Source organism: Oncorhynchus keta, unplaced genomic scaffold (genome assembly GCF_023373465.1).
Source record: "Oncorhynchus keta strain PuntledgeMale-10-30-2019 unplaced genomic scaffold, Oket_V2 Un_contig_384_pilon_pilon, whole genome shotgun sequence".
NCBI classification, from domain to species: Eukaryota; Metazoa; Chordata; class Actinopteri; order Salmoniformes; family Salmonidae; genus Oncorhynchus; species Oncorhynchus keta.
The window spans coordinates 215,001-216,231 of NW_026287461.1; positions in this window are offsets into that span (position 1 = coordinate 215,001).

Below are 1,231 nucleotides of genomic sequence, written 5' to 3' on the forward strand. Positions count from 1 at the left end.
CTGGACAACAGAGGAGAACCATGGAGATGCATCGTGAAACATGAGTGGGACTGGACTGGAGAGCTAGCCCTCACCGGGGCTAAACAACCACCAATCGGTCGCCGAAGGGACGGGCACCTTCATTGGACCAGAACCATGGTCTTTGATGACCCAAACCCACAAGGTAATAGCTGGGATAGAGCACCTGCCCAGGACAAGGCTCAATATCCTCCCACCACCAAGCTGGGAAACGTGGATCAAAATTTAGGACAAATCGGGCGCCGAAGGGGCTGGTCAACCCACTAAATCGGTCGCCGGCGGAAAATGTCCAAAGTACCATGGTTCCGAGGGGCTCACATCCTCAAAAGTGCCCATTACTCATTTTCTATTCGGGCTGAGCAGTTTGACACCACCCCCGTCTCTCTAGGACATGGAAGTCTGTTTGTCAAAAACCAGGTTTCTGAAATCGCGCCGGTACCTGTCTGGTCGACCCGCCACTGAGTGTGTACTTACCGGGCAGGCCAATCTATCGATAGAATCCCGGAATCTGAAGGGGTTTTTATGTGCTCCGCCATCTTGGGCTATATTCCGGTACACCAAAACGTGAATAAATCAAAAAGTACACATCCAATCTGGATGGGGTTTTTTTTGCACGAAATGGCACACATAGACGAGCATTTCCATTTAATTAAAACCGTTTTTGTATAAAATATTTTAATAGAAAATCGTGTTTTTTTTGGAAAAAAAGTGCATGTCACCGAAAAAATAGGAGCCTGTGGATGCGACTTTTTTTTTTTACATGCTCTACTTGTTGCCCATCACGAGAGAGGCTATGACACGACATTTGGGACCACTAGCCCCTCGGGAAGTATTTTTAATCATTTTTGAAAATTACCGATTTTGGTCGAAAAAATGACAGAGTCCCCACTTTTCTCAGCCGTGCACCTGGTGATTGAAAACGTGCACCTGGGAACCTAAAATTACATTAGCGGTGTTCCAAAAATCCATGCCCGCTATGGAGCACCCTAACACGGACCTTTATCCATGGGGGACCCTATACATCCGTGCACCTGGTGATTGAAAATGTGCACCTGGGAACCTGAAAAATTAAAATATGGTCCTAAATGCACCTGCCGGTGTTCCTGATATTTATGCCCGCTATAGGAGCACCCTACTACGGCCCTCTATCCATGGGGGCCCTCCCTGAGTGATTTATGGACACTTTGTGAGATTTCGGTGGATGAGGATTAGG